Raw genomic sequence first — 26,867 nt, 5'->3', positions numbered from 1 at the left:
CAACCTCTTTCACAACACGGACTATCTCTTCGTTCTAGTAACGAGAGAACCCTTTTAATACCCTGTCATCGCTCTAATTTTCTTGCCTCCTATTTAACAGTAGTAGCCGCTCGATTGTGGAATAATCTACCCAGTAATGTTAGAGACGCCCCTTCTTTATTTAGATTTAAGTCAAGATTGAAATGTCACTATCTAAATATTTAAATAGTTCCTTTATCCTTCCTCTTTCCTTCCCATCCCCTCTCCTCTCTTCATAGTATAGTGTTAATTTTATAATATATTTTTATTTTTGTTAATCTTTGTTTTTAATTTTTGTATAAAATTGTAAGATTCAATATGTCCATGTATTTGTAATTTTCTCTGACTGAACGGTTTGGGTAGGTAGGAAGAAATTGCCTTAAGGCAATATGCACGCCCTTATATGTATATAAAATGTTAGGTTTTATTATACGCGTATCTAAGCCCTTTAAAAATGATCTAACAATAAAGAATCTTTATTATGGCTATGCAAGAACCCATCTTGAATTTGCGTCTATCATTTGGAATCCACAATACATTACTTCTTATACTGACAGACTGGAGAAAGTACAACACAAATTTTTAAAACATTTGAATTTCCGATGCAGTCTTATATTTCCAAATTATGACTTATCTGCACGTTTTCACAAAATTATTAACCTTGAATAAAGGAGAACATTAATAGACCTCACTTTCCTATACAAAATTATTAACAGTCTTACTGATTCGTCCCAGCTCCTAAATAAAACTCAAATTAACTGTCCATCACGTGCCCTACGAAATCACCCAACCTTTCGAATACCTAGCGTCAATACGAACTATTGTCAGAATTCGTTTTTACATAGATCGTGTTCCACTTTTAACAGCTTTTTTTAACCATATAGATATCTATCATACAGGATTACAATTATTCAAAAATAGTGTATTGAAAGCTTTTGAATAAAACTCCTGTTGATCCCCTTTTCTCTTACATCACTTCACATTACATACATTGATATTGTTAATTTTAATCAAATTTTCCTACTGAAATTTGTATTACTGCGAAAGTCGCTTTACTGAAATTTTATCAACTACCCTTGGTTTAAAATCTTCTCCTTATATTGCTTTTTCAAATTTTAAATATTACCTATACCTCTTATTTTTTCTTTTTTCTCTACTGCATTCACGTGCTTTTATACTTTTAAACTACTTTTAATTACTTATATTGTATATGTACGAGTATATAAAATCAATATGTTGCTGGTCTTACTATGTGTCATTAATTTTGAAGATGTTTTCAAATTGACTTAAAATTATTTTCTTATTTAAAGATTCTTTAAAGATTCGTCTCATCGTTTCTTTGAATCCCTTAAAATATGTATGTGTATATTTATGTTTTTCATTCTTTACTTTAATTCTTAACTTTTAATTACTTTTACAAATTTTCTTCATTTTTTTTACTTTAATTTTAATTTTTAAACAACTTCTATTCATGTTTTTTTTCCATCTCTTTTTTGTACTTTAATGAATAACCTTACATATAATTACTTCATAATATGGAAACTTCGCTGATCCATTAGATTTAAGTCTAACTGTGTAAAATATGAAACTATGTAACTGTACTGTATGTTTCCTAAATAAAAGAAAATAAAATAAAATATAAAAATAAAGTGTTCAATAAATAAATACGTAGCCGCCTACGTAAAACGAGGGGGGAAACCAAAAATAATCATTCTGAAACTCCCTGAAAACCCGAAGGATCCTGAAAAGGTTGTTAAAAACGGCTGAAATAGCTCGAATATAAATAAAACATAATGTCAAATTATTCGTGTGTATTTTTTAATTATTTAAAGAAGACCACTATTACGAAAGATGAGACATTTTGTCGCCCACTCGACGATAGTCGAGTGGTCATCTCGATTGCTTTGTCATAATGCTATTCTTGAAAACCTTTCGACAATTTAACTACAAAGACGAATAAAAAGTGGCAACACTAACAAATACGTATTTACCTATGGCTCTCCGCGATCTATTCTTTCTAGTCATACTTGCTCTTATGTGTATGTAATATTTTAAAACAAATTCAAAATGTTTTACTAAAACAAAATGCAATGAAGGATATCAGTTTCATAATGATAATTGCCTTCAAATCACTGAAAAAATTTGCATAAAATATTTTGGCATTATAATTGATAAAAATATAAAATTGAAGGAGCAAATAAATAATATTGTAAATAGAATGAGAAAACTTATATGTGCACTTTTAGATTAAGAAATATATTAACATTGGAAAAATTAAAATCAATTTACTTTGCATTAGCCCAATCCATATTACAGTACGGAATAATCGGATGGGGTGGAGTTTTAAAAACAAATATTTTACCGGTCGAAAAAATACAAAAATTTAATAAAAAAGTTAGTTTAAAAAAACCGTCTACTTTTCCCACTGTTCAATTATTTAAAAAATATAAGGTTTTGTATGAAAATGTTATATAAAAAGAATCGTTTGCTTCAAATACATAAAGACAAAATAAATAGTAGCGTTTCTAAGTCACAAAAGGTAAGTACGCGACCTAGAACAGGTGGTAATATCTTAATTCCCAAATTAAAAACAACTACAGCACAACATCATTATAAGGAGGAATACTTTTCTGAAATGAACAAAGAAAATATAAAGTACAGTCAGGAATACAATATATTTAAGAAAGAAGTGAAAAGTTACATTTAGAATTCTTCTTTGTGTAACACTGATTAAAAACACCGTTGATACTGTTTTTGTAATTTATATATATTATCCTAAAAACATAAATAAATAAAAATGAAATAAACTAGAAATAAACTTCAGCCGGATGAATCTCACTCACGTGATAAAGGTTTCAGCTCTTTTGCTTCACAAAGTCAACAGATGGAAGAGTTGAGGAAATGTGGATGTTCAAACATAGGCAGAATGGTGAATGTTACACAGTATGTAAAGTGGCCACTTAAACCAGCCAATGACAGGTCATAAGCCCTGTAAATGCCTAGACTTCCATATTCCCTTCTCAAAAATGTTTTCCCTCTGTGTTGAAATAAATTTCAATTTGTTTTTATGTATATATTCTATTGATTTCAATGATACTATTATTTTTTTTTAATACTACTATATTTTACTATTATTTTGTTGATTTTAACGATACTATTATTTTGTATAAAATTGTAAAGCGCCCTTGAGGTGATTTTTTACAAAAATGGCGCTGTATAAATCAATAAAATATTATTATTATTCTTTATATTTGTATTCTCTCGACCTTAGTTAGGCGCCACTATTACTAGCAAAAATACACGCGGCCAAGCGATTCTGCGCCCAAACGTATTAAACTCTAAGGTCTACCTTTGCATCACGTGCACCGAGCGAAAATCATTCCATGTGCTGATCAATCCACAACAATTCCAAACGAACCGGGCGAATTTAATTTCTCGACTATCAAAACGTGAAAAAGTGCAGAAAAGGCAGAAGATAAAATCACAAGACCGAGCTACGAAGGTACTGCGGATTGAACACATTTTGGTCAAGTGCCAAAAATTGGGTCATTTTGCTAGTTCGCATCTTCTTGCTTGGCCGGCCGCAGTCAGCCAGGGCACTTCCACCCCTAGAAAAGCTACTTTTAAGGTCCACTTTCGCGAATCCTTCTCAGATCTCGGAGTGCGAGAGAATTTGGTGCTTCAAAGCATTCGCAGTAAGGATTGTATTTCCCTGGGTGGGTTTAGCGCCGGGGGTGAATCGATAACACCCCTTCTCCCGCTAGCGCCCTCGTGTAAAGGAAGGCAAAACGGAATATAGAATATTGTATAAATTTATTTGTACAATTTTAATTTAGTGATTTCACACCTCCCTACGGCACAAGACATCAAAGTACTGACTTTTGAAAATATGTGGCTATGAAGAATGTAGTATAATATATACAGAGTTGTGAAAAAATAAAGTTCACACTACAGGGCAATGAGAGTGGTATTCTCTTTGCATAGAATAGATTTTTAGTTAATTTTTTTAAAATAAAATTTAACAACAGCAAACCATCACGCCATTTCCTCGTAAGGGTAGGCAGAGAGGATAGACCGCCACACCACTCTATCTTTGCATAAAAATCTCGCTTCCTCTACATTCATACATATTCTCATGCACGCTCGCCGATTATTCCGACTTTTCATTACATGTACATCTTTCAAGTATTTGTTGGATTTGCTCATGCCATGTCTTTCTAGGTCTTTCTCTATTTCTGCATCCATCAACATTCGCATCGTAAATATTCTTAGCCGTTTATTCACTCTGCATGTCCAAACCTGCGCAGAACTCTGATCTTGATTTTGTCGATAGCGCTTATCTCAGCCTTACATAATGTACGGATCTTAACATTTGTGCATCTATCGTACATAGTTTTACCACACATTCGCCTGAGAGATCGCATTTCAACAGCATTCAGCCTAATTTCATCCCTGCTTTTCCAAGTCCACACTTCGCTCCCACACATCAGGGTCGGGACCAGGACTCCATTGTGAACTGCTAATTTTGCCTCTAGCGACATTTTTTTTTGTTGCTTAAGTTGATTTCAGTGCACCGTTGACTCTGACTCTGTTCCCGACACTCACCCTCCTTTCAATATCGTTCTGTCATTCCATCCCTAGTAAAAATACTTCCCAGATACAAAAATTCCTGTACCTGTTTTAGTACAACCCCATTCACAGTGATTTCACATTTCGTCGTACTTTTATTTCAATCAAAAACCATCACATTTGATTTATCGACATTCATCAGCAAATCGCTTCCCTTGCAAACATCGTAGACCTAAACTTTGTTACCGAGAATTAATTAATGTATAATTTAATTTTAAAAACATGCTATACAGCCTCGGTACAGACCACTGACGCGATTGTTCACAACCCCTCGCACGGAACGCGAAGCAAGGTAATCGATAGGGGAGAAAATTCTTTGAATCTTATATGTAAAATCGGCCACTTAGCTTCGCTAATACCAGTTGAATACATTTCATGGGAATTAGTTGACTATAAATATTTCTAAACTTACACGCACACGGTCAATGTATTGATTGGTTATTTCAAATTCGTCATTACTGATATAAATATCCTTTAACTTAAAAGCAGTTTTTTTTTGTTGATATAAGGTATTAGGACCCCTGTATGCCTTACGTGTCATGTACAAGGGTAAGGTACTCGGAAACAATCGTTTTTGTTTGTCTTAGAAATGGGATGTTCGATCACTGATTTTGGTTTATTACCTTTTTGATTCCAATCACCATTGTTGCAAAGTCCAAGAACAATGGCGCGTGATAACTACTTTTAACGGCAGTGTGGATATCGGTTGAGGATTATATTTTTCGTTTGTTTTTTACAATAAACATAATAATAAAACAGAGTATTAAAAAAATAAAGCATAATTACATAGCAATAAAATACATATTAATAGAAAAATAACAAACAAAAAAATCCCACAAAGGCATGGCCTGTTCGTGGGTATACAAGAAAATGTTAATGAATTTTTGCTCCTATAATAAATAATGAACAGTTATAATATTTTTGTGAACATAAGAAAGAAAAAATAAAATATTCTGTAAAAGATAATATGTTTTTTTTATAGAAATTATAAAAGGAAATAAAAATATTATTTATTATTAAAGGGCAACAAAATAAATCATAGAAAAAAAGAGTTCATATCTTTAGTTTGAATCCAGGATAGGGCATGTTTTTTAAAAGAAGGAAAATTTTAAAGTTAATATTTAAAGTATTACATAGCATATTAAATGCTTTTTTTCGTAGGACTTTTTCAATGTACAATACAATATTTAAAAATATAGATTATACAAACATCACTCTGTCAGATTTAAAATTTACACTAAAAATGTATTATGTAACTTAGTAGACATTATAATAATAAATATGTACATCTCCCCCCCCCCTCCTTATCCTCTCTTCAAGCATTTTTGTCCTTATCCCGCCCAATTTACAGTAACTTAATGTTCTTAAAATTAATATTTTAAAAATCTTTGATTATTGAGTACTTGAAAATAACATTTTTATATGTATAAATTGTATGTATTTATTTGATATGTAATATATATATTCTTTACTAACTTTGTATACTATGTGGAAATCTGTTATTAGTTCTGAGTTTATACACTATATCTGTTTGTTTACTAAAAATATGTATGTAGAACTGTTGATTTCCCTAATAAAATAAAAATAAAATAAAATAAAATAAAATAAAATAAAATAAAATAGCTAAAATTTCATTGTTTTTCGACCGACCGATTAATCATCATCATCATTCCCTTTCCGCACCTAATGGTACACCAATCGCAGGATATCTTGATTTTTTTTGGTTACTATTATTATTATTATTATGGATAACGTGAAGGTACGATAATCAGTTTTACGCTTAAGGTACCAGTCCAGCGAATATGAAATATTTTGGTGTAAAAACAACCTTTGAAACAAATATTTCATATCAACCATGCCGGGAATCGAACCCGAGACCTCGTACACGGTAGGCAAACGCGCTGACCATTACACCACGACCGACAGATTACGCTCCTCATAATAAAGATTACGCTCACATAATTCAACAAAGAAACCTCAGACAAAACTTACTCTTTCATACCGATAACCATAGAACTAAATATAGTTTTTATTCCCCTTTGCCCAGAATTCTTAGGTCTGCCAACAAACATACCAGTCCTTTCCAGTACTTTCCTTTATAATAATTTTCTATGGATAAACATATCCTTAAAAATGCCCATTGGGCGTATATATAAATAAAGAAATAAATAGTATACTAAACTAAATAAAACATCTTTGTTTGTAACCACTATTTTTTTTATTATTAAGAATCGCTTTTTTAATTTCTAAGATTTCTAAGTTGTCCTAATTTTTTATTTTTTTTTCACCGACTGGTTTCAAAGCAAAACAAGCTTCTTCGTCTCTTTGACTTATCTTCTTCGATTTATATATAAAATAGTATACTCACTAATATTAGCTGTTATTCAATGAAATTATGATTGGAAACAAGGAAATTGAATCCCAACCGACAATGCTCTATGTAGCTGCACAATGTGTTGGGATATTGATTGTACAGTGCCCTTGAGGTGATTTTCACAAAAATGGCGCTATATAAATTATCCAGAATAATAATTATAGTAAAGACAAAGTATTTAACCTTTTCAGCCCGAGCGTTCATTCAAAGATATACAATTATTTACTCCCGTACCAAGTGAAATTGAAAAAAGCGGCGAGTTTATTTTTTAATTATTGGCATCCCTAACTACAGTACAGTCACGGAGACTGGACCGCTGTGCACGTGAAAACCACGAGTCCACTGCGTGATATCGCATGGCTCATATCACACTACGGCAAAAATCTACACGGCATGATAAAGTACAATACGGTGAATCGATATTCATTGTTTTACAATTATTTATTTATTAATTTAATGCTTGGCGAACGCAATAACCAGTACACCATGAGACCGACTAATCTCCAGTCGATTTACATTTGCTGGATTTTTACCCGAGAGTACTCGCTTAATTTAAATACTGATTTTGATAAAATTATCATTAAAATCTCTTTTGTTTTTTACTATATTATTTTAATCGTGGTCCCGTGGCTAGCTAGTATTGCGGACTCGCGGATCCGATCCGCGAGTCCGCAACAGTTCCGAGGTTCGAACCCCACTCTACCCCAATTTGATTTCCATTTTCTAATTCCCAAAATGGGTTATTGTAATTTATGAGGGATGCATGTAATGTATTTTGATCTTGGGCTTGCTGTGGGATTATAATATTAATAATTTAAGAACAAAATACACACATATTTAAAAAATCAGATGAAGGTATTTACAACATTTTTTATAAATAAGTGCATATACATATGCATACGAATGAGCATGCGTGCGCACGCATGTATAATTATACTCACACACACACGCAAACTCGCCCACACAAACATACACATTCACCCACATACATAATATAACATGGTGAAGAAAATTATAAAATAAGGTTTTCAAGTTACTTAACAAAAGAATTTCAAGAACTGTAGAAAAAAACATTTAAAAAAAACATATTTCCTTAATTTTAAAATAAAAAACTTAAAAATGAAATATTTATAACTGGTTGAAAATGGTCACCAAAATTGAAATAATTGAGTGAATTATAAGAACTCTATATTTTTCTATTTAATAATATCTTAACCGAGGCGTTTTTATTTTTATTTTTATTGAAATCACTAACAGTGGAGTTTTATTTTTAAAAAAAGAAAAATATAAATACTATCAAATTTAAATAGGTACAAACGAATCTAATAAATATCAATCCACTATAATTTTACCGTGCCGTTTAAATTGCTGTCTACACGTGAACAATGGTCGAGTCCCGAGACTAAACGTTCTCAAGACTGATCACCTAAAATGTAACATTATAGCGGCTCCAGAAAATCCACATTTAATTTTAAAATCTCACCGGAAACTTTTCGCGTGTGGGGCAAGCGAGCTTTTGCACCACAGAGCAACGATGATGCTGATATTTCGAACGAATTATATATGCATGTATAAGGAAACTTTCGCGATAACTAGTGTAAACATTTACTATAACAGGGCGGTTGAGGGGTGGAAGGGTGAAGGAGAGTGGAGGGATGATTGATTACCCCCCTCCCCACTGGACATATCCGGCCACGATAAGCATCAAACAAACGGCAGTTTACGAGGAAATAATATCGAGAATCGCCGACTCATTCCGTACCCGGAGAAATACCAAATTCTTCGGATACATAGCCTATAATATTATGTAGGTTTATATAATATTTATTATGTACTCATTCGTAGCAAGAATTTTCCTCAACCCATAATCAATTCGCTGACAAGGCAGACGTACTTGAAAAATATTGCGTACATTTTGTATAATGGTATTATATTGCACATATAGTATACAAAATTATCACAAGATTCAATTTTATATAAGGCAGTAAAAATGGCAGTTATATGGGAAAAAACATTAATGAAGAAAAAAAAAACAAAATTAAAACAGAAAGTTAAGAAATATATGTTAAGGCTGTAGTCTGGTAAAACGCAAACAAATTAAGAAATCATACGATTTTGCCATTTTAAAGCGAATGTTTTTTTTAATCGCGCAATAATAAAAAAATAAAAAAACATATTTTAGATAAAAACAATAATTTTTAAAGGTATTTCTGTTAAAAAATATACTTAAAAGTTTTATGTAACTAAAATAAAATTACTTTTAGACCGGCAGATTACGTCATTTAAAATTTAGACTGAACTTAGGTATCTGGGATCTCAATAAAGACTAAGTATTGAACTAAAAATTTTGATTATAAATCGAACATGAAAGTGGCCGAAGCGAAATTTTATTTTTTTGTTTTTTAAAATAAATACAAGCATTTGAAATCACATACATTTTTGTGACATTTTCCTTTATTTCTACGTAAAATTATGCCTTCAGTAATACTTTTAAAAAAAAAAAATTAAAAAGAAATATTTTAGTTGAAACCTTTTTTTAAAGAATTTTATTCTCTTTTTTTAAAAGAAGATAATTCTGGTTGTAATATTTAATTTATAACAACATCTTGTTTGCGTTTTTATGACCTTCATACCTGTCTTTATCGGTACCGGTAATTGTTTTAATGGCTTATTTATTGAAAAAAGTTGTTGGGTTTTTTTAAAGCTGGATGGAAGAATTAGGAGGAATGTTCCTCTGAAGTTTTGCGGTCTGAACCTGAAAAACCGTGTATGTGGAAAACGGGGGCCGACATGATATACATTTCGTTTTCGCGTTCGTCTTCGTCTTCGGCTACATACGACCAAATTATTTTCGTACACAAAATTCGTGTGCTAACGACTCTGGTAGAATTTACTATTACAATGACGTAAAGTGATGATACACAGTCAGTCACAATAATTCGTGTAATCATAATTGCAGGAAATAGTAATTGGTGTGACGGAATGACGAACCGACTAACGAACGGATGGACGAAAACTCAAATCGTTATTTCAACGCAGGGTTGGCACTATTAAATCACCTTGATGGAAACCGGCTATTTATTTTGAAAAGATAATTCATTGAACTTACTATTGTTAGAAAATATTAGTATATAACCACTTAACGAATTGTTTGAGTCTACCGGTTTCGAGACGTACTCGTCTCTTCGTCAGGACACACTACACCAACATGCAAATACTAAAATACACCTTCACTTTCGCATTAAATAACACATGAGATGTTTAAATGATAATATTTTTTCAGAGCTTGCTAATCATCTTATAACTTTAAATCACGATTTTGATAGAGATGAAGGAGTAAAAAATGTACATTTATATAATAAGGACTTAAATTAAATAACATGGAGATTTTTCACTTTGAAAAATTATATTCCCTTAGTAAATAATCAAATAAATTTTCAGTATAGCCCACTTTTTTAATTAAAAATTAACTTTACTTGATTTAAGGTATATTTGTTGACAATTCTTGATGGAATTCCATTGTAATGATGTAATAACTTATATTTGTATGTATGTTATTACATAATTATTTCCTTTAGCTAATAATTATTACATCTATATTTCAACTAATATTAAAAATTATTTTAATTATTTATGAATCTACATTATTACAATAGACAAAAAATATTTATTTTTAAACAAAAAAAATTCTTTCATTTTTTTAGTATTTAGCAAAGAAAAAATTGGTCCTTGTTAAGTAAATAACAGCATTTGTAGATACTATTCCTGGCCGATTACCTTTCGTTCCCATCCTTTCTTTGACCCATCCTTATGGTAGCTACCTGACATCAAGATATAAGAAATTCAAAATTAGAAGATTCGGATTTAGAAGAAAAACCCAACAACATTTTTGACTTCACATAAAAGCCGATAAAAAGTGGTTGGAATCGTCGCGCGTCGTGGAAAACATTATTATATTTTATAGTTCATTTTGTCATCCAGTACCAGAAATTGAGGAACATTCAGATCTTATTAAAGGTAGGTATCCATTCCATGTTCCTATCCTTTCTCAAATATTTCAAAATCTCAAAGAAATTCGTTTTTAATTTACAGTCCGCTTTTTCGTCAACAGGCCTTAAGACACACTATTCACTCTGAAAATTCAACCAAAAATTAGGGTGCTTCTTATGGTCCGATGTGTCTTATCGTCAAAAACATTTTTTTTGTCTAAAAATTGATGGATACATTTTGGGTTGCGTCTTGTGGTTCGATGTGTCTTATCTTCAACAAAATACGATAATACGAAATATTAGAAAATAAATACCTCAATTCTGGTGGTACATATATTCATGAACCACTTTGTTCTAGGTGTTATAAGGGGTTAAAAGTCTCGGGTTGTAAGATTAAAATTACAAGTAAACAAACTATATTGAATCGGGTTGTGGTCCCGTGGCTAATGTTGCGGACTCACAGATCAGAGGTCCCAGGTTCGAACCTCACACAACCTCCATTTGGTTTACATTTTCTCATAGTGAGTTATTTACAACTCGTTGAAAATGGCCGCCAAAAATAAAAATTTTGTTACTTCTAGAAACACTGGTATATTATAATGGAATGTCTATATATGAGATAAATGAGAAAGTTCAGTGTTTTTTTAATGTTTTTTCCTTCTTTTTCTTCTTAATGAATATTTTTCCTTCGTTTAGAATGATTTTTTTCGGGATTGTTTAAGCTTGTGACACTTGTCGGCTCTCCGGCTAATCCTTTGAGAAAAATAAAATGAGAAGCAGGACCCTTCAACTCTGGAACGATCGTTATTTGAGTGAACCTACCGGTATTATTACTAAAATTTTCCATGCCTATGATTTCAGGAGAATGCAGAAAGCTGGCTACGTGCTCACCCAGATTCTCACGGGTCACGGTGGGTTCATGAGCCACCTGCATCGCTTCAAGCTCTCCGAGATCGATAGCTGCCCGTGCGACGATGAAACTCCTCAAGATGTCCCTCACCTGTTGATGCATTGCCCCTTTTTCAGCTTTCGATTACAACAGCTGGAGGCGCGATACAGAAGCCTGGGTGAAGATCTTTGCGACATCCCATCGGTGATGGGTAATAAAGAACTCACACGAGAGGTAGTATCATACATGGTCAATATAGTGCAGGCAATTGGTAAAATAAACCAAAGTAGGGAAGAAAATGCCGAACACTCCTCTAGTGAAACGGAAGGCTGGTTGACTACTGTCAACAGGCCGGCTTCTCCTGAAGAGTTTTAAGTGGTTTCCTCTCCACATAAGCAAATGCTGAGAAGTACCTGATTGACCCACATTAGAATATCCTTCCTGATTCCAACAGTTTAGCTAAAATAATGTAATACAATAGCAGAAAAATCCTTTTTTAGAAATATAAACCTCGTATATTATAAGCAAGATAAAAAATAATGCAACTGCCATATAAAAAATAAAAAAACCCTTTGCAAAAAATGACGTCATTCGGTTGCTCCGTTGAGAAGTAAAGAAATAAAAAAAAATTGTTAAAAAAAAATTCCCGAGGAGGTGATATTTTTTTTGGTATAAAAAATAGCCTATTTCACTTCTCAGCTCTCCGGCTATCCCTCAAGCCGAACGGACGCTCCGTTGCGGTGTGAAGGAAACGCAAACAAACAAACACACTTTTGCATTTAAAATATCTGTACCTTAGAGGATAATAAAACACGGCAGTCCGCTTTTTGCCGTTTTGAAGTAAAAAATGCAGACATTATCGCAATAAGCTATTTTATGGTTTAGGTCAAGAAAAATCGGAAAGTTTACTTTAAAAAAATCTTAAATAATAAATGGTATAAATCAACATTGTGTAGCTGTATAATAAATTAACTAGTAGGCAGTAATGTTATTGTTTATTTTGCATAAAAATGTCTACCTTAAAACAGGTTGTACCTAGTTAGGCAGACTAGACATGATCCAGATAAATCTATTACCTAAGTGTGTATGTAGTAGATAAAGTAATTGTTATTTTTGTTAATAAACCATAATTATGATTATTATTATTGTTACGTGAACAAAACACCGAAGACCACGTTCGTCGTCAAAATGCTTTCTTAAGTTAAAATCAAAATTTTAAGCCCACCTTGTTTTAATGCAAAAAAAAACATTACTTTACGATCTAATTTGGTTCTAAGTGTAGCAATTAAAAAATCGAATTGTAAACTCGAGACAAGATCTGGACTTTTTAGGTGTAGGCGGCCTCCGTGGTGTAGTGGTCAAGACGCTTGATTCACGCACGGAAGGTTCCGGGTTCGATTCCCGGTGAGAACACAAAAATTAAAATGTGATTTTTCTCAAGCCTGGGTGCTTTGTGATGTAATTCACCACTGTAATTAGGCCTCCTGACCGGTTGTGGTGCAAAAAAAAATGTAAATGTAAAAATGTAAAGGACTTCCTAGATTTAAACAATCACTGAGATAGACCAAATCTTGTCTTGAGGTAATAACTATTATATTTTTTTTGTCCTAGTTTTAATTTTCTTTAGGTGTATTTTATTTAAATTGTACCTGTTTTTATTTTTAAGGAAATGTGTTTGCCATTGTTGAAAGAACTGAATAAATCCGTAAATAAATAAATATATTTAAAAAATATTACTTGAATCTTTTTTGTCGAAAAGAAGTTACATTTTTAACACGAATTTTATTTTATTATTTCGTTGGTTTGAAAATTGCCATCTGGCAATAACTGTGCAATTAATATTATATATTAAGTTAAATAAATAAATAAAAATAAGAAAATAGTTTGTTTCCGGGTTTGTGTGAATTTGTCTGCAGCCATTAAGGAGATTGGATACATCGAAGGGATTTTTATTACTTCTATAAATGAGGAATAAAAATGATGGCGGGGTTCGCAAATAAAATGGATCCATCGCGTAAACTGGAGCGCAATAAAAAATCCGATTTTGATTGATTTATGGCGGATTTGGACGAATACAAATCTTACTGCGAAGCCGAAAAAAAGATTATACAAATTGAATGTTACTTTCTATCATTTGTTTCAAGTTCATCGGAATAAAAAAATTATTTACAATACTTTTTATTTTACAAAGTAATGCAACAAAGGTCCTAATTTTAGTCCTAAATGAAGTCAACGACGATGCAGAATTACTGAAACTATAACAGGTGACGAAACGTGGGTTTACGGATATGAAGTCGAAACTAAGGCTCAATCGTCCCAGTGGAGGCATTCTGTGTCCCTAATAAGCGTACTGGATCGCCAAGACGAACTGTGGCCTTATGCTGTAACCAATTCGTTTAGTAAATTTATTCGTATCGCATGAGAGGGAACGAGAGCAAAATATAGTTTTGATCGCGTTAGAATGAGATGAATATATGAAGACCTGTAATAAAATTGGGCCTAAGCACCAGAAAAGTGAAAAAAAGTTACAAGGGTTTAAAGATATACTCAGTTTTTTTGGTATACAGCATATATTTTTTTATTTTTTAAAATGTGTACAAATGTGTAAGAAATAAGTTTAGTGAAAATTATATAGTTAAATATTATTTTAAAAGGGTATAAAATAACAAAGTAATTGAGAAGGCCTTAAGACCAACTGCTATTTCATTAGTCAGGCCTAAGTGCCTAGCGTAAAAACATAAAATAGGGCCTATCACCAACATCCATTAAAATGTCTGATTTTTAATTCAAGGATGCGTAAAACTAATAAGTTTGAACAAAAAAATACATAATTTATAATGTAGGTATGTAAATTAAAAATAATAATTATTAATCAATGGAAAAAGATATCTATCATAACTCTCTACTGGAAAAGATTTTTGTAGAAATTTTTGTTTTCTTCAGAAGGCATATACTCGATCATGTTGAGTAAATCTTTTTTTTTTCGTCCGTGATCCGGCTTTGGTAATCTAATGGCGTAGTTTATAGGTTTTTATATCGCCAATTAATTAATTTATTTTTAAATTTAATTAATTTATTACTTGTCTTAGCTCGTGAATAGTGGCTTTCTTGTCGTGGAAACAATTTAACATGCCCGATGACTTGGTTTTCGTCTTCAAGATCGAATTTTCGATATTTTTTCTTATTACCCCCTTTTCGGTGAGGATAGTCTCTCCGCGTTTTTTTCTCTATTAGTAGGACTCGAATACCTTAATACTTACTCCAAATATATCAATAAAAGTGGCACGACAGACATTGACTACTTGACCATTGTCATTAGGGACAGTGTAATAAACAGAACACTGCCTTTTGCTTTCTGATGGGTTTTTGTATTTCCCATTTCTCCGTCTTTTAATGTTTGAAATATGGAATAATCCCATTAAATATGCAATTTGCTTCAACCAGTCACCTGCTTCGTAAAATTATTTATGCAACTGCAGTTTTTAGTCATAAAGAAGACTTTTACAGTCATTCTGGCACTTGCAAGTGAACTGAAAAAAAAAGTCAACTTTACGGAGGACTGTCAAAAATAACCCTAAATGCCACTTTCTAAGGTTAACATACAAGCAATACTACAAATTATTTACCTGGGTGAATATGTATTTCACTTTTGACATTTCGAAAAGCCGTATTTTTATCGCTTTCTTGCCAAAAAATAAATATTTACCCACCTATCTGATAATTTCGCAGGAGTAATTCGGAAAATGCCCAATGTTTCTTGTAAATTAAGCTATAAAGCTATTTAATCTTCTAAATTATATATGAAATACATACTAAATTATACATGAATTTTAGTTAAAACGTTTGAATAAAATTTGTAAAATTTGGTATAACGGGGTCAATTTAGCACTTATTAGAGCTATAAATATAGAAAAATCCTTTTAAAATCTCAGATAAATAAGTCTAAGTATCATGCAAATGAACATAAAATACTCCGCTATTCTTAAAATTTTAGTAATTCACTCAAAGATTGTATTTTAAGCCGATATTTTTCCATACTAAAATAATTGAAATATCAGACGCCGTGCAATTCGAAAACGAAATTTGCCGACAATTATTTGGAATTCCCCATACAAACATAAAATTTTTGACAGCCGGTTCTTCATTTAAAAAATGGCAGAAAATATCACTCACTATTTGGTGATCGTGTTCACTCGATTTCTCCTCCCAGGCTACGTGCTTTGACCCCTGTGCACCTCAGACATCGTTTGCACACCCCTAGATTCTGAACGCTAGTTTAAACTTATCAAAAATTTGTCAAAACAGATTTTTAAAAACAAATCGGCTTACCGAAGTATTCGGAGGACTTATTGCTGGTACAATCACATTTTTAGTAGAACAATATTGTCTCCCTTGGGCTTTTAACTTTTTATTTTCACTTAACTTATTAAAACCACTTCTTTTCCGCTTTGTTGTAAAAGGCGTATCCGGATCACAAGTCTCGCGTCCAGCCATTTTGTATGAAATGCTTAGCGCTGCGATTAATCACGTAGGCCCTTATATGCGTTAATGGGTATTGTACTTAGGCTCCATCCCATATACATGACTTCAGATTGATATAAAATATTTTTTTCTGGTACATAAATTCTAATGTGTGTTATTGGCGTAGGCATATAGAACATTTCCTCATACTCAACGTCATTTTTTATTTTTTGGTATTTAAGCCCTATTTTATTACAGGTCTTCATATGACGAACGAACGAACTTTCTAAACGAAATTGAGACAGAATAAGTCTACTGGATAGCCAAGACGAAAATCGCCTAGCACGCCGAATACGTCTAACCTTAGCGGCTGCCACAGACAAAGTAAACAATGAATACCGCTGAAATTTTTAGCATACTTTAAGGGCATGTATACCAATTTATTTATTTTTTAAATGACAATCGGGCTCTCCAAAACCGCGAAATTAAAAAATTCCCGTTCTTTTCTGAACACACCTCGTATTTAAAGGAAAAACCACGGAAGTCGTCACATTGAGCGAAATTTTCAGAAAACAAGATTTTGTGTTAGTGCATTTTCAAAACAATTTTTTTAAAATGTTATTTATACACTCGTGTTTTAATAAGGCTTTTTTGTATGTAAAAGCCTTATGGGCGTGAAAAATTAATCAAATATTTTTTTAAATATCGATGGAGCAGATCCAGACAAAGATACTGAAGGTACCAAGTTGGCAGAATGATCAGTGACAGACGAGCGGTGAGTTTTTAGATTGGTAAGCTGCAAAAATTCTAATAAAATATTCGTAGCGGTAGTATGGCACATAAAAAAAATGACAATTTTATATTAGATAAATAATATATAATAAATGGCACTAGCGGCTAATAGTTTCAGTGAAAATATTTTCTAATTTAACACAAACATTTAAATAACAAAAAAAGCATTTAAAAAAAACATAATGGCAAAAAACTGGAACCCGTGAGGACTCGAACCCTAACCGTAGTCACTAGAAAGCAGTGGTAAATGGTGATTTTATTTACAGGTAAGCTATAAAAAAACATCATATATTTGTACCTACATAGGAGGTACATAATATAATGTAAGTAATATCTACTATAAATTAATATTTTTCTGCGGTTCTGTGTGATACAACAACTCTCATCCATGAAATCAACTCAGACGATGTAACTTCGTGATATATTATATTATATAGATATATTATCCATTACTTTAATATATAATTTATTAAAAAATAAATAAATAAAATACCACTATGAATTCAGTCGATATTAGGTATTCAATTGAAATGTCAACTGGCCGCATTGTTCTAGTAATTCATAGTGCTAAAACGGCCGCGTGGAGCGCTATATGTCCTGCAATATAACTCATGAAAGTAATTATGGTCCTATGTCAAACGTACCATCTCAAAGAAAAATAGTCCTTATGAAACAATGTTTGAAATACGGTTTTCCAAATCAAGAATCTTCAAATAATTTGTGTAATCTGCAAGTTTAATCTTGAAGAAAAAACCCGCACTGGGGTTAATACATTCAAAATATAGTATACTTATTTGTATGAAAAAATCAGCTGGAATAATTGGCTAGTTTCTTGGCTCACCGCAGGCGCTGGGCGCGCTTTATTAAAATTCATATTTATATTAGGATAAAAATACAAACGGTGGAAATGATATAAAATAAATGTTAAATATTTATTTGTTTTTCTGTAAATAAAGTAACAATACAACATTATTATGGTTAGTCAAATATAATGGTAAGCTGCGCATAATCGCTTCTATACACGGTTCGCCCCTGCTAGAAAGCAACGATTCATCCGCACGGCTGTTTCATGAACTATTTCGGCCGCCGAAAAAGTGATTTATAAAATTGTATTATTCATTAGCGTACCGGTAATTTTCACTTAATTGCGACTGTCGTTACTTGTCTTGAAGTAAAACACCATTTCTTAGTAAATAATGATAAAATCTAAATGATTTAAAAGTATTCCTCACCGAGAACGCTAGTTCACTAATAATAAATTGGCTATTTAGAATCATTCTTTCATCGATTTTTATACCACTTAAATATTCACGAAACGATGTAAGTTATACATTTTACTATTCTTTATGCATAAGTTACTCTTTATTCTATTTTAATTAACTAGTAACGTTTTTATCATAACTCAAACATTATTTTAAACGTTTAAATGGATACTGAAGAATAATTTATAATTGAACTGTCATCGTCCGTTAATAACATTTTATAATTCATGTACATTTTATTTTTGTTTGGCGAATCTTTTTTAAAAACTCACTAAGGAATAAAATGTCTATTTGTAATATTATTTATTTTACATCAAATTAACTTTCAAACCACCGAACAGGGCTAAGTATTATCTCCTTTTCACATTATAACGGGTGCGCATAATGCTATATCACTTGCACTGTCTTAAGTCAAGCAGTTTTATTTTAAAGAATAATAGCCCTTATGAAGGAGTGTTGAAATACTAAATTGCATTTAGGAAAGCTGCAAAATTTTACTGTAATCGTAAGTGAAATTTTTCTAAGGTAAATCTGAACTTTGAGACGTAATTGAATTCACGTTTTATCTTTGGCCGCGCAAGCTCGTGTAATCCGGTAGTAATAATTTTGGCCGATAGAGGCGCAACTTGCTCGCTAAATGGAATATAATGTAAATTTATTAACCCAAAAAATGCGATGTATTATTATTATTATTATTACTATTTTTGTGATATGTTTTTTCCTAATAATGATGTAACATAAAACATTACTTTCGATGTCAAAAAAATATGGTAAGCTGCAAATAATCGGTAATTAGGAGAACTCGCCCCTGTGACAGATTTGTGTATACTGCAGCCAATAAAATTCCATTTGGACAACGTCCGCCCGAGAGAAAGAGACGCTGTTAGACCTCATCATCTTAGGGGAACAGTAATGAGTTTTCTGTAACACAGATCTGAAGAACTTTTAAAAGACGAAGTATAAACATTATGTGATTAGCATATTAGGGTATTACAAGCAAACTTAGAAATCTCCACCAAAAACGTAAAATTAGTTATTGATGCCAAAATAAACTGTACATAAAAGCCTACCAACGTAAATAATAGCGTAATTCAAAACCGTCTAAAAATCTTGCAAAAACAGATTTCAATGAGGAACTTCAGCCCAACGGAAAATTGGATACAAAAAATGTTTTCTTGCGCGGGGTAAAAATTAGAGCATTAAATTTCTTGAAAATGTACAGAAAAAATATCTTAATAAAAACGCACTACTTTGAATGACGTCACTGGTTCATATGAATCAACCTATAACGGCCTCAGTATTGATGTAGACATTTTTAACTGCACCTTGCATTTGTACAGAAAATTTCTTCATGGGGTCGATTATTTGGGATAGTTGCTGAATGTGCATCTTGAGTGGTTTATGCTATGTATGTGTGCCGCATGTAATGTATATGTTTGTGTATGTTTTATATGTGCGTTCATGTGTGTGCGTGGATGGCTCGGAGTGTACATTCGGTATTTTAATTTATTACCTCCATGAAAAAAAGGAAATGTCAACAATTATTCTTTTCTCACTTAAAATTCTTATTTATTTTTTATTTTTTGTCACATTTAATGTTTATATCTTTTTAATTTATGAAAACTTAATTGGTCTTTTTATGTTAATTTTTTTTTGTTTTTAGTACTTATTTTGTATGACTGTATGTTTTCTGAATAAAATAATAATAAATAAATAAATAAACCTATGACCTATGAGCTATGGAAGATTTCCGGTCTGCTTGTCGTTTCTGGACCAATGGGAAGAACTGAATGAGAATAGGCGGAAAGGAACCTCTGACGTCATACGCGGAGTTATTTCAGAAACACAAAACTTAAAAAAATCGTAGCGCTGATAAGACGAGATATAAAAATTGTAAAAAAAAATTTTTGGCTTAGTTTAATAGTCTATTTACAAACATATATATATATTTTAAAACCACTGAACTTCATCATTATACTTGACATTGCAAACTTAGCATTCTCAATTGAGTTAGTGAGGCATAGTTAGAAATCTCACAATTCTTTTTTTAAGTTTTTCGGAAATCTTTCTAACTCGTACGATGGAAATTTTTAAGCTTGCTTTTAATACCCTCATTTACAAAATTCGCGATAAATGATACACAAATTCCGACGAGTAACTAATTAACCGCGTATAGTGTAAACAAATGAGTAAATATATGCCGTAATTGAATATATCGTTGCATAGTTTAAGCTAAATCAGTACCGCGATCGCGATATATCTGTCCGCGATACAATTATCTTCAGCGGAACAATGTGTTCGCGATATAATGGTCTCCTAAAGATATGCACAACAAATGGAAGGCATACCTAAGATTATATAATGCACAAGTTTATCGAGTAAATGCGATAAAATTCATGCGAAAATATTAATTCCGCGGCACGCGTCAGAAACGCGCAAAAAGGGGTGAACGTAAAACGCGCACGATAAAATAACGATTCGCATCAGAAACACAGTCATGATGTGGTTAGACACGAGAAGATTACGAAACGCGTCAAAAATACACAGTCATGTTATGGGACACGACAAGTGCGCACGATCCAGTCACGAAACGCAATATGCACCAATAACACAGTCATGATATGGTACACAGAAATGCGCACGATCAAATCACGATACGCAATACGGACCAATAAGACAGTCATGATATGGTACAGGAGATGTCCGCACGATCAAATCACGAAACACTTTTTTTGACACTTACTACTCTGTCCTATACACGTTTGAAATTACTTTTTTATTTTCGCACCGACACATACACAACCTCACACATTTATTCACACACATTCATAAATACACATACACGAATACAAACGTCGCACACATATAATTTTATAAATTCTTTTCTTATACAGAGTGTTCTTTAAACCCTGTCACATTCGAAAGCACGATGATCAGTATGGGCAAGAAGACATGTTAGCATAATAAAAAAAAAAGTTTCAACAAACAAATGGTTGCTTACTTCTGCAGGGGAGAAGCGAGGGGGGCGTAACCACGCCGTCGGTGGTGTATCAGACTCCCCCCTCCCCTTCCTCGTTTCTCCCCTGCAGAAGTAAGCAACCATTTGCTTTTTAAAATATTTTATTTTTTTAAATTTTATTCGTTCTAAATTTCCTTCTTTTCCTTTCCACTATCTCCTTGTTTTGTCCATATTTATCTTATTTTAATATATAGTATATTTACTATTTATATAGTTTAAACTTCAAGCCGTCGTCGCTTTATTACAGTATTATTTAGTGAATACATATAATTGGATGGCAGGCCCTACTATGTATACATTTTATATAGTTTTTTTTTTTAAATATTCATTTAACCTGTACATCTGTTTGTATTCGAAATAAATAAAATAAAAATAAAAAATAAAATAAAATAAAATAATTTAATGTGCCAATATGTCTTCTTGCTCATACTGATCATCGTGGTTTCAGATGTGACATGGTTTAATGAATACCATGTATAGAACGTGTCTATATTAAATTAAGCTATAAAAAAAAGATAGGGAGAAGCAAAAAAAAAATTTTCAGGGAGTCGTAGTGGCATAAAGGTTGGAAACCGCTTCTTTAATATGTATAACATAACGTACTTTTATTTGATTTAATTTGTGCAAGGCTTATCTCCCCATTAAAAAACAGCTCTTATTTTGAATTACTTAGGTTTTTTTTCATGAATATTTATATTTTTGGTTTTTAGTACAAATTTTTGACCAGTTTGTTTTTTGGTTGGCTGGAAAAAATTACTATTAGCAATAAGTCTACCAAAGTACTGATTCTTCGAACGTGGAGATTTAAATAAATAAATAATTTAATGATAAAAATTGTTTGAAACTCACCTTAATCTTGCTAGGAAAAAGGCACGTCTTTCAACCTCAGATACCTGGAAATAAAACACGCCATTAATTCAATTAATTTTAAGATCACACATAAATCACAGAATTGCGTAAAACGGGGTAATCGTTATAAATCAGGTGGCAGAGTAATACAATATCGAATAAACGGAATCATCAAAACAACCGGTTACCGAAATAACTTAATATTTCAGTTGCATAAATAATCGATTCGCTGATTATCATTTAGCGTAAACTGTCGATATTGTGAGGATATTTTTATTGAGTTGAAATTCAGTAGTGTTTGCCAAAAGGCCGCAGTATCGATACAGCGGAATGCGTATACAATAGGTGGCCGGTTACATAACAATGAAAATAAACTCGCGCGCTGGATTGTTATTGCGATACGGACAAGGTGTATAAACTATAAACACACCACTAACCCGAACCAGTTTCTAAATTCCACAGTAAATAAATAAATATTTGAATTCCAATATAAATAGGTTTATACAATATTTATATATATTTTATTTTTTTATTTAACTTTTGTACATAATGTTATTTGTACATTGGCGGGCTTATTGCCAAATGGCAATTTCTTCCAACCAACCAATAAAATAAAAGTTTTATTTTTATAATTCAAGTTACAGAACGTATTCAATAGAAAAAAAAAAGGATTAAAAAGCTAAAAGTATACTTAAAAAATAAACTTATAAGTTTCATGTAACTAAAATATAATTTCTTTTAGACCGGCAGATTAAGCCATTTCAAATTTTGACTAAACTTAGTTTCAACTAAAGGATTTAATTTTTTTTTTTCAAGTATTAACGAAGGCATAATTTTAAGGACAAATAGAGGAAAATGTCACAAAAATGTATGCGATTGAAAATGCTTGTATTTCTTTTCAAAAATAAATTTTTGCCAAGGCCACTTTTACGTTAAATTAATTATCTTCAAATTATTACAACAAATTTTTGTTCAATACATAGTCTTTATTGAGATCCCAGATACCTAAGTTTAGTCTAGGTCATAAGCCCTGTAGATGCCTAGACTTCTACGTAACCTTCTCTAAAATATTATTCATCTCTGTTGTAATATGTTAATATTAGCAGCTCCCTAGGGAGTTGAATCCAGTCCTTGTCTGCGAAAATTTGGACTAACTCAAAATATTGTTGATACAAAGAAATTGTCAATATTGTTTGTTTACCCAATAAAATAAATAAATAAAACAAAATAAATAAATAAACAAATACGATTTTCTAAACCGGTGCTTTTTCATACAAATTTGAAGTAATTTTCGTAGTATGAAAGGTGCCAGCCGCGGTGGTGAACTGAAGTCGACCATTCAATATACATATTTATGTATAGGGAGGAAAAACTACAGAGAGCCACAAGGGTTGTTCTATTATCTATTAGCATTTGACGCGTCATTTATTTACAACAGAGGGGTTGAATAAAGTAAATCGATAACATCTATATTATTATATCGATTAATTGAGGACCATTTTTTCAAAACACGACATTCGCTCGAAACGTTATTTTTCAGTAGAGTTTTTTGTGATTCGCGTCAAATCGCGTAAACAACTTTATTCCAAAAACGGAAAAAAATATTACGTATGAAGTCTATGTCAAATCTAAAACATGTTATATTTATTAATTATACTTTGAAATTGTTTGCATTCTTTTTTATACAGAATATTCTTCCCTCTCTGGGGTGTCCCGTGCCAAGGGAAACATTTTACAAAATTTGAAACATGCCTTAAATTAGTTTTTTAACATAGTTAACATAATAATAACAATAAAAAAGGTAATTAATCCAATAACCTAATTATCATTAATATAATAAACCAAAATAATCATAAAAAACATAACCAATTTGTAAAGACCAATAGACCAAATTTCATAAACAGTACACACATTTTACCTATTTGGCTTGATCCACTCATCGATCCGTGTGCAACCCACCTCCACTATCCATTTCTATATCATATCATTAATAGCAATTTAATATTGTGAGAACTTACTAATTGTCCTTATGGATAATGGAAGTAGATTGTACACTTTAACCGAATAGTAGGCCAATCCTCTTTGACCGAAGGTTGTATTTTTTTTTTGCTGCATCGTGGAGTATCTATTTGTAATTGTAATTGTACAGAATAGGCTTGTTTTTGCGTTTTTATAACAATTTTCGGAAACAGAGTTTCATGTTTGCATGAAAAAACTGATAAAATAGATTTGATCGGTACATGATCAGTGATCAGTAATTTCCCATCACTATTGACATGAGTTTGACAGCTGTCATTTGGACCGCCACACACGTCTATTCTGGCATACATTCCTAGCTGATGCCACGTCTTCCTTGGTCGTCCACGTCTCACGCTACCGTTCATTTCCACCATATATACTTGTTTTACCATTCTCTCGTCGTCTATTCGTTCTACGCGACCAAACCATCTCAGAGACCCTTTCTTAATCTTATCAATTACACTTGACTCAGATTTACACTCTCGCCTGATTTCATCATTCGCAACCCTGTCATACATTGATTTCGATCGTATTTCAACCGCGTTCACTCGGCTTTCATCCTTCCTGGGCCAGTTCCATGTTTCACTTCCATACATAAGTTTTGGTCTGTCATTTTAATCAAACTATATTTTAAGGACCATAGTTACCGGTATACGCGCCCACGTGGCCGGTACAGTGTCGGATTACAAAAGGTTCAGACAAGGTTTCTAATTAAAGATTAAAGTTTATATATTCGGCGAACCCGCTGCCAAGTAACGGTTGTTTACACAGAGCGTTTAACAAAACATTATAATGTAATGGACCGCCGCTGTTTACCTTAAGAAAGCCGGATTGTCTAATATTAGGTGAGCTGCTCGGAGTGAGATAGCAAGAGCTAAGGTTATCATCATCATAATCATCGTCGTGACCCTGTTCGCTGCACAGGGCGCTACATGAGAACAGCAAAAGTGTTCAAAATTTTCCAATAATAAAAAGCGGCATCCATTTTAAAGCTCTCTCTCTCTCTCTCTCTCTCTCAAGCTCTCTCTCTCTCGAGCTCTCTCTCTCTCAAGCTCTCTCTCTCTCTCAAGCTCTCTCTCTCTCTCTCTCTCTCAAGCTCTCAAGGACAAACATTATTTTCAAGATTAAAGATAAGTTTTTCTACTGACATTTCTTGGTGGAACTGGATTTTCATTATAATAATAAAAATACTTAATAGTTTTATTCCACTTTTATTTATAATTTTTCATACATTTTTTACCAGTGCCCGGGTTTCGTAGTGACCGACATCGTCAGACTGGTGGGAGACTTAACAAATTTCTATGTTATATACAAGTGCAAGCAGGGGTTGTAAATCATGATTTTATTTAATTATGTAAATAAAAGAACTTAAATTAAATTCATTTAAGTATAAGGTGATAACAAATAAAACTTATATTCTTATAATTGTCGCATCCATTTTAAAAGCTCTCATAATTTTCTGGTCAGGCGACTACGGAAGGAGGTCCCAACAGAATGCCCGTGCGAGGTTTTCGCGTAACCTAAACTACTTAAAACCGAGAACTCGCACGATGTCTGCTCGGATACACTTTTCATATATATGTAGCTCCGAGAGTGTTCAACGTCTTGGATTAACATATTAAATTCTCCAAAACAACGTCTATACAGGGTGTTTATTAAACCCTGTCACATCCAAAACCACGATGATCAGTATGAGCAAGAAGACAAATTAGCACATTAAAATATTTTTTTAGAACGAATAATATTTAAAAAAATTAAATATTAAAAAAAACAAATGGTTTCAAATTTTACTGGGAAACTCCTTGATGATTTTATTAATGTTTGAGTTTACTGTTAATGTTTTTTTAAATATTTTTTTGTGTTTCTGTTCCTACATTTGTGGTGATATACTAGTGTGTCTGTGTCAACTAATTGCTCGTCCCACCTCAACACAGGACTTTTAGTCCCATGGAGTTGGGACGTATGTCTCAAATAATGTGCAATAAACTAATGTATGTAAAAAAAACACTTACACACTTTTGGTCGAACAATGAGGAGATGTCTCAGCAAAATGTCCGAACGAGGTTTTCCCAGAGCATGAATTATGTCATACCCAAAACCCGTACGAATTTTGCTCAGAGACATCTCTTATTTATCGCACCGAGAGTGTTCAATATTTTGGAAGAGCGTATTAAGCTCGCAAGGACAAAAACTATTTTTAAGCAAGTAATTAAGGATCGGATTTTCCTTAGTGGGAGGGATTGAGTAGGAAACTCCTTGACAATTTTCCGAATGTTTGAGTTGAGACTGATTACCATATTGATTGCCATATATATGTATTGAAGAATTTAAAAAAATATGTTTCTGATCCTTTATTTGTGGTGATATAGTCATGTGTCTGTGTCAACTGATTGCTCGTAAAAGATAAAGAGGTACTGAAGACCATAAAGAAAAAAAACTTGAGTACTTTGGGCATGTGATCAGAGGCGAAAAATATAAAAGTTCACAAGTCATTCTACAGGGAAGGATTAAAGGAAGACGCAGTGCAGGTAGAAGGCGCATCTCTTGGCTTAAGAACTTGCAGCAC

General features: G+C 32.3%; 1 protein-coding gene across 5 annotated transcripts in view; it reads right to left on the bottom strand.

Annotated features, from left to right (window-relative positions):
- LOC148278875 (plasma membrane calcium-transporting ATPase 2-like) overlaps positions 1-26,867 on the bottom strand; it is a 212,096-nt gene that overhangs the window by 114,183 nt on the left and 71,046 nt on the right. For all 5 annotated transcript variants that reach the window (XM_088230763.1, XM_088230759.1, XM_088230760.1 and 2 more), the window contains exon 3: positions 22,283-22,326. The gene's annotated coding sequence lies outside the window, so the exon portion shown is untranslated. The remainder of the gene's footprint in view (positions 1-22,282; positions 22,327-26,867) is intronic.

The sequence above is a fragment of the Micrasema longulum genome, unplaced genomic scaffold (genome assembly GCF_059751315.1).
Source record: "Micrasema longulum isolate JH-2025_06_02 unplaced genomic scaffold, ASM5975131v1 h1tg000817l, whole genome shotgun sequence".
In the NCBI taxonomy this organism is placed as follows: Eukaryota; Metazoa; Arthropoda; class Insecta; order Trichoptera; family Brachycentridae; genus Micrasema; species Micrasema longulum.
This window is presented reverse-complemented; position numbering and strand designations above follow the sequence as displayed.